We start from the raw sequence: 8,353 nt of genomic DNA, 5'->3' as shown, positions 1-8,353 counted from the left end.
CTTGATCCTCTCCTTCAGCTCGTTTGATCATTATTCATTAATTCCCACACTATTTGCATCTTCCACCTTTTTTACGGGGTTGGTTTTTGCACGTGTCTCAGGATTTATTGGTTGATGGTGAGGAACAAATTCTTTAAGACCCTTTTTCTGTAGAATGTTGTTGAACATGTCGTCCATCTTCTTATGGGAAGCTACCATGTCTTCTATTATCCTATAGAAAGCAAGGAATTCTCCCCTCATTACCTTAGAATGGTCTCCAAGTATGGAGTGAATGGACTTGGGTGATTGATCACCCGTAGTAGGCTTTGACCTTGAATTGTTGGACGTTGTCACGATTCAAGGATCAAAGATCGAAAGTATGAAGGAAACCTCTCAGAAGTGTTCCTACAGATAACACAAATGTAGAAAGGTGATTCCTTATCTCCTCTACCAGCCTGCCGCCGCCTGCCTGCCATCACAATGTTTGTCATTGTTCACTTCTCGCACTAACACCCTAGCTGTCCCAGCCATTCTATTTCTTCACCCTAAAAGGTGCTTCCTTTTTTTATCTAATCGTCATCTTCGCAGACCTTTGCAGACCCTCTCTTTCCTCATTTCTATTAAGGTATTTGTCTCTAGTACCCTTGAATGTTTTTTGGGTTTTCATTTATTCCCTAAGTTTTTAATTTTCGACTGCATTTTTTTGTTAATATATAATTATTTTACCTTTTAATTTATTTTCATAATCAAGATTTAGAATGCCATCAATATTGTGCTTAACTGATAATTTTGTGTGTAAAATTTTAGTTTTTTTACATGAAAAAGAGCTTACCATCTTGGTAGCAAAGATCGAACTACAAGGCTTTGGTAGAATAGCTAAGAAAAGTAGATAACCTTGACTTGGTACTTGATAGAATAGTTAAGTCTAGTAAATCAAATAAGTTCCCATTGATAAAGGATTAAAGAGTGACCAAGTCCAAAAAGTCAGATAGGTCCACCTAGCAAAATTTAATAAATAAAGTAAGTTCCAAATGACAATTCATGAAAAAGCCGCTCCTTAAACCTAAAATTTCTTTTGGCCCAAAAGTAAGGGTGTTGACTCTGTGAGTCCTTCCTGTTTTAATTATGAAAAATCCAATATTGGTTCTCACCTGTGCACTGACTTCTTTGAACAAGATCAACCGTTACATGCACTAAGGGTAGGAACAAAAGGAAGCCATAAGAAATGCAAAGACCACAGCAACTATGGCATTTGAAAAGCAAGGAGGCCAAAGAACCATAAAGAAATGAAGACCATTTATTTATTATAAATTGGATTTTTATTTTGGGTCTGTAATATTAAAATGATTTGTAATTATTGATGCATTGCATGCATGATAGGTAAAATAAGCTCAATGACCATAGATAGATCTTAGAACCCCATGCACATAAATAAAACATTTAAGCTAAAAATGTCACATTTATACAAATAGGGATAAAATTTAGGGTCAAAATTAGAGTCAAAATTAGGCTTGTAAATAGCCCCGGTCAACGTAACCAAACTAGCAATAACAAGCTTGGTCGACCGAACGCTTTGATGGCTGAAAAGTCAAAGTGTTGACTAAGCCTCGGTCGACCGAACCCCAAGCAGTGTAAAAGCCTTGGTCGACCGAATCGGTCAGAAGTGAACATGTTGACTTCACGCGGTTGACTGTTTTGAAATAAACTTATTGTCCTAGGTCGACCGAACCAAAACGTGTCTGACCCCTAACTTTTCTACCGATCAAATGTGTAGTTCATTTTGGCCACAGTTGACCAAACATAGATGAGCGGTCAATCGAACCTACAAAGCGTTCAAAACTGCCTTGAGACAGTCGACCATTTTTGTAGTTCAAAAATGCCACGATTGACCAAACATAGCAATATGGTTGACCAAACTTTGAAAATGATCGACCGAACCTCTCGGGTTGGTAAAATTTTTTACCGAGGTTAAAATGGGTTATTTTTCATTAAACATAATTAAACATTTTTAGAAATACTCATTGAGTCCCAAACAGTTATAATTTTTGTAGTGTCTATATATATTATTTCATTTGTCTTGATTAGCATCAGTTTAGAAAACATCATTAGCAAAAATCCTCTGAATTTTTGAATACTCATTTTTCTCATACAAGCCTACAAATCCCATTCTTACTCATCCTTCTTATTAAAATACATTGGTAATAGTGTTTTAAAAATCTTCCATATAAGCTTACACTCTTATATTTTCTGATTGTTGTAGATTTTTATTGAGAGTAAGTTTGAGTTTTCCCTTGTGATTTAATTCATACGTTTTCTTTGGGAAAACTCTCTAGGGCTTGTGAGTCTTGTATTCTTGTTGTAAGATTCAAGAGCTTGTCTTGTCATTTTAGCAAAACATTTTTGACAAGCTAGAAATCCAAATATCTCTTATACTTAATACTTGATAAATTATTTTTGAGATACTTGTTTGTGTTCTTAAAATCTTTGAAACCATATTTGTGATTGATATATATATATATTGTTTCAAAGAATCTATCATAACACACACTCTCATATTACTTGCTATATTTGCATTATCTTGAGAGTAGTTACATTAATCTTCATTGAGCTTATAAATCCTATCATATTGAGGTGCATTGATTGTATTGGTACATATCTGCTTATTGGAGAAGCACGTATATTGTACACGAAAATTTATATTTCATTATCAGTTGTATTCCAAGTGTGGCTTGAGGGGGTATTGATCTAGCCAGTGAGGATTAGTTGTAAAGGTTGGGGTTAGCCCTGTTAATTTGACTTGGGGTTTCCCTTGCCTAGTAAGGAAAGGGTGTTGTATCCAGTGTCGCTCCACCCGTAAGTGAGCTTTAGTGGAATTGCCGGGCTTGCAAGCTAGAGGCAGGCACGTAGGCACATTTGTCGAACCTCGATACATATTTGGTGTCATCTTTACATTATCCGCTTTGCTATATTGTGCTTGATTGTTTAAAATTTATCTAAAGTAAATTAATTGTAGTTGCATATATCTGTTTATGTTTCAAATGCTCTAGACTGACTCTAGGTTTGTGAAATACTGCTACTGGTTAATTGACCTAGAAAGAAAAATTTTAAAATATCCAATTCATCCCCCTCTTGGGATTACACTAAAGTCAATAATTGGTATTAGAGACTAGTTGCTTAGACTTAATCATTTTTCTACAAAAATATTATAATGACTCATGTTAGTGTAACCCCTTTTGCTTAGGGACACTCATCCACACGTCCTCCTATTTTTTGTAGAGACCCGAACCAAGAAAATAAGGAAATTATAGACACTCATCCACACGTCCTCCTATTTTTTGTAGAGACCCGAACCAAGAAAATAAGGAAATTATATAAGAAAAGGAAAAAAGGATTTTTAGTAGGCTTCATTGACGAACTCCATGTTCTTGTCGACGAAGGCCCTTTGTGACTCATCGCCAAAATTCAAAACTTTGTCGATGAAGAGATCCCAAACATCTGGAAAATATCAGGCTTAGGGTTTGTTGACAAGGCCCTTCTCTCGTTGACGAAAGGCCTTCTGTAGCTCGTCAAGGAAGGCTCCATTTCGTCGACGAATTTGACCGAGTCAAGGGGTCTATAAAAAGATTTTTGTTTGCTTCTTCTTTAAGAAATCAAAATATCTCTCCCTCTTTCTCTAGAACTTGCACCCACACACTCTCTCTCTTCTATCCTTTTCCATTCGTTGCCCGTTTCAAAGATCGAAAGTTACCATGAGGATCAGGGAGCGAATATCTACAGATCTAGTGGAGTGGATTCTTGATTTCAGGAAAAAGCTACGGTTCGATTTTTGAGCATTTTGGGTGTTTTTCAGGAAATATGTAAGGGGATTATATTATGTAAATTATGTTTATGAGTTCTAATAGAATGAAATATTAAAAAAAATTTTAGATAAACAGTTACGACTTTTCCAAGGTTTCCGGGCCTATGGTTTGGTTAACCTACTTTATTTTCAAAACCAGCCTTTAAAATTGAAGTATTATATTTTTAAAGTATAGTATGGATCTTTGTTAACCTTTTCACCGATTGGAAAGTTGTTATTTCAAACCATAGACTGTTTTAAAAGTCAACCAAATACGGTAGGGTTGATTATCTCTTTTTTTTTCCGTATTTATTTATATATCTATATTCAGTAAAATAACAAGCTGGAGATATTCATACCCCCGTTCTAGCAGCAGTATGTATGTTCTCAAGTAGATGAGTTATGTATGAGTTACCAGAAGAAAATTGTGTGGCATGAGTATATTTTAAATTGACATTAAATAAGCAGGTTTTGTGTATTACTAAACTGTAACAGCTATAAGCCGAGATGAGAAATATGATGGCTATATGCCAAGAGAAGATAAGAGATGAGATTAGATGAGATGTAACGGCTAAATGTCGAGTTTATGATATGCTGATTTTTACCGAGTCAGTATTTGACATATATATTTTACAGAGATATGTACAGAGTGTGTTATATTATGTTTTTATGAAATGAATGATGATTACAATTTTATATGATGTAAATTGCCATATATGATAGTAGAGCCCTGTTATGATGTTCTCGTGGTTAAGCACAGTACTGTAGCTATATGTATGTAGGGGTGCAACCACATTGCTCAGTTAGAGTATGGGTGGGAAATGCGACTGGTGGCCTGGGTAAAGTATTCCTTGAAGGAGTGATTCCAGGATCCCATTCGATAGAGTATTCCGAATGGCTCATCCTTTGGGAATAGAGGGAGAGTAGGCACCATCGTACTACGTTTATGTTTGACTTGGCATTAGTTGGCCGACTATTTGTTAGGTCCAGCCTTTGGGCCGCACAACCCGTCATGGGGGGAAGCATGTTGCACGTGTATGTGATGGCGTAACGACGCTAGTCCTACAAATCAAGGTGTATCTTCTAGGCATATATGGGCATATTTACTATAGTAAGGGCTATATTGAGCCAGCAGTATGTATTTTCATATTTACAGAGTAATACAGTTTTTAAAATGCCAATTAAATGTATTTAAATGTTAGCAGTATATGTATACACAAAATCTCGTGCTAGCCACAAATGGATAATAGTATAATTTGTCTTACTGAGAGATTTCTCATCCTAACATACAAATGTTGTTTCAGGTCCTCCGAGGGATTGATTACGTGCTAAAATTTCGTAATTAGACATCTTAATCCGGTCATTAGGGTTTATATTTTTAATTAAATGCCTAATTAATCTCAATATTTTAACAAAGTATCATATTTATGATTTCTAAGTTTTATTGAACAATTTATGAATTTTTGGCAATTTTTTATCGCGGGAAAATTCTCGGGAGCTAAAACTAGCACCAGTCCATAATTCACACATAACTTTCCCGTACAAGCTCCGATCGAGACAATTCAAATTTTTGGAGAAAGATGATAGGATTATTTACAACTTATGTATTTTGAGTTTTGAGATAAACGGGCTCTAGAAAGGAGAAATTTGGCCATGATCGTGGAGAGAAAAAGAAAAGAAAAAAAATAATATTAAAACCAATTTATGTGACCTGGCCAGCCATGTAGGCTGGGTCGGGTCAAGTTGCTGGGTCTTCAAAATGGGTCTAGGGAAGTTACTCTCCCCCTCCCCTTTATATCCCTCCTTCTCCCCTGTGCGGTGTGCCCCCGACACCCTCTCTTTCCCTTTTCTTTCTCTTCCTTTGTCTTCTCTCCCTTTCTCTTCTTTCTTTTCCTATTTTTTTCTCTGTCTCTGTTCTTCTCTCTCCCTCATTCTCTTACCCTTTCAGTTTTTACCTCGGCTCTCTTTCTGTTCTCACTCTTTCCTTCTTCGCCTGTTCTTCCTTTTTCTCTCTTACTCTCCCCTATCTCTCCGACCTTCTTCTATTTTCTTACAGCAACTTGCTGCCACTAGCCGAGCCCCTCTGCCTCTCAGCCACTTCTCCAGTAGCCTTTTGCAGTGGACAGAACCAAGCACCCCCAAGCCTTCTTTCTGTCATAGCCCACAGAAGCTACCAGCCAAGGCCTTCCTCACCATCACAAACTCCAACCGAGGTAGCCATCGCAAAACAATAGGCCACCTAAGCACACCAGCAACAGCTCCACCCGAGACCAGGCCATACCAGCAACTCGAAGACCTTCATAGCTCCAGCCGAGGTAGCCATCGCAGAGCAGAGCAACCACACCAAGCACTCCCATAGCCACAACAACTCTCTCTCTCTCTCTCTCTCTCTCTCTCTCTCTCTCTCTTATTTCTCTCTTCTTTTCTGTTCTTTCTTTTATTGCAACTGAATATGTCTTTTTAATTTATTTAGTTAGTTAATTAGAGTTTTTGAAAAACTTATTTGAACAATTGTTAAGTATTATTAATTTGTTTTATTGAAGTTTAGTTCTTATTTATTTATGTTTCTCTTAATTAATGTTATTATTAGATTGGAAGAATTTAATTTAGTTTCTTTTATTTATTTATCATTCCTTTAATTCAAATTCCGTTATATTTCTTAAAAAAAATAAAACAAAAAAAAAAGAATAAAATATAAAAGAAAAAAAAGAAAAAAAGGGTGTTCTTGTTTTGAAGTTTTTCTAAAAATTTAATCTTTTTGTCGAAGTTTGGTGTAGTTAGGGTCAATTTTGTCAAAGTTCGTGTTTTTACTATGTTTCGATATCATTTAAGTGTTACATTTTTATTATGTTTGCATTTTGGTTCAACATTGTGATTTGATTAAAGGTTCGGTTTTTAGTGTGTGTTTGAATCTGATTGAATTTCCATTACGTGTTTTAATTCCATGTTCAAAGTTACCATCTTTAGTTAAAGCGTGTTTTGATGTTTCCTTAAGTAGACTAGGGTTTCCATTCTCACTCTTTAATTCAATGCATGCTAAGTTTAGGGTTTTAATTTGCGTGTTTATTTAATTGTCAAAATGAGTCTCCACAATTTTGAAAATCCCGAATCTGAATTGAGTTCAATACCCTTTTAAACGCATTCCGTAAGGAGACGATCTAACCTTTGGATTGAATATTACACAACGTAACTCCTATACTTGGGATAGCTTCCGAGCTGCTCATTTTTTGAGTGAGTCAAGTTTTTGGCGCCATTGTTAGGGAATGTTGGTCTTAGTCTCAAATTAGCGTTTTTCCCGTCATTTTAATTAGCCCTATGAAAAAAGAAAAAAAAAAAGAAAAAAAAATTGAGTTTTGAAAAAGGATACACATAAATATGGTTGCATCTGTACTGCACACGATAGTGGACTTTTTGCAGCTTGAATATGCCACTGCATCCTCTTCCACTATTTTGCCTAATGAAGAACTTAATTTCATGATGCAGCGCGGGAGGACGTCATTGCTACCCCAATTCTACGGGACGAAATCTAAGTGCCCTTATGAACACCTGTCAGAGTTCGAGTTAATCTGCAATATGTTTTTTTCTAATGCTAGAACTGTTGAATCTACCAAATTGAATTTATTTATTGCTTCTTTGTAGGATGGGGCACATATATGGTTTCATTCCTTGAGACCTCACTTTATCACTAATTACACTAATATGGAGCGCAAATTTCTACATATGTTTTGTCCCTTACAAAAAACTCAATTTTTGTAGGAACAGATTAATCAGTTTGTGCAGTAGGGTGACAAGATATTTCAAGCTTGCTGGGAGGGATTTAAGGATCTGCTAAGTACTTGTCCATATCATGGGTTTGACTCATGGAGATTAGCTAATTGCTTTTATACTGCTCTTACCCCTGATTGCAAGCACTTTGTCCAGACCATGTGCAATGGAGAACCCTTCAGCGAGGATCTAGATCAGGTACTATCATTCTTTGATTACTTAGTTGAATGTGTCCCACAATGGAATACACGATACAATTAGGCACCCATGACAATACACCCTATTAGCACAATCAGTGGTGGAGAGGTATATGAGCCAACATACTACCCATACAATCTTCCACCTCAATACCAGCCACAACAAATCCCTCAGAGCTGTACGCTGTCAGAACTTTTTGAGGATAGCATGACACGGATAGTGAACATGCTCCATCAGTTCATGAAAACTCAAGTCTATCATCATAATCAATTTCGAGACACCATTAACGCGATAAGCATGCAGTTGGACACCTTAGGAAAAGAGGAATTGCCCATGGAACCTTAGCCTAGCCCTCAAGAATACCAACTGCCACAACAACAAGAACATAATGATCTTCTCGAGATAGTGGAGGCCGCCAATACTTCGAAAAGCGGGAAGGAAGTTCCCCAACCTGAAATGTTCATTGACAGACAACCAACTGTCCCAGCACCAGAAGTTATAGCTAAAACAGATGAAGTCAAAGAAAAATTAGAGGAAATGGATCTAGAAGTGAATCAGTCAGTTAATAAGGAG

This window comes from Malania oleifera, chromosome 5 (genome assembly GCF_029873635.1).
Source record: "Malania oleifera isolate guangnan ecotype guangnan chromosome 5, ASM2987363v1, whole genome shotgun sequence".
Classification (NCBI taxonomy): Eukaryota; Viridiplantae; Streptophyta; class Magnoliopsida; order Santalales; family Ximeniaceae; genus Malania; species Malania oleifera.
The sequence above is the reverse complement of the archived record's forward strand: the minus strand, read 5'-3'. Positions refer to the sequence as shown.